The following is a 477-nucleotide window of genomic DNA, read 5'->3' as shown; positions in this document are numbered from 1 at the left end:
ACACAAAACACACACACACATGCTCTAAATAAATAGATTGATAAATGTTAAAACCTTTTTTAAAAGATCTTTCCACAAATCTAGCCCTACAAAGGATAATAGAACAAACATCAACATAAGGAGCAAAACTATACCCTAGAAGAAGCAAGAAGGTAATCTTTCAACAAATCCACACAACCCTAATTTCGCCTCTTACAACAAAAACAACAGGAAGTGACAATTACTTTTTTAATATAGTAATTTGAAAATTAATATTATCAACATATCCTAATCGATTGAAATCCAATAATATGAGGAATTGGAAATTTGATGATAGTCATCCAATGATCTCTCTAATCTGGTAATTGGAGAAATAGGTCCAACATTGTAGAATCTATATACACTGTCAGCTTGTTTGTTTGTGACAGCTTCTTGCTGTGTACAACATAAGGGTCTTGAAATCTTGCTTCCCTTATCTCAGCCTCTCTATTAATAGTA

This window comes from Mastomys coucha, unplaced genomic scaffold (genome assembly GCF_008632895.1).
Source record: "Mastomys coucha isolate ucsf_1 unplaced genomic scaffold, UCSF_Mcou_1 pScaffold22, whole genome shotgun sequence".
In the NCBI taxonomy this organism is placed as follows: Eukaryota; Metazoa; Chordata; class Mammalia; order Rodentia; family Muridae; genus Mastomys; species Mastomys coucha.
This window is presented reverse-complemented; position numbering follows the sequence as displayed.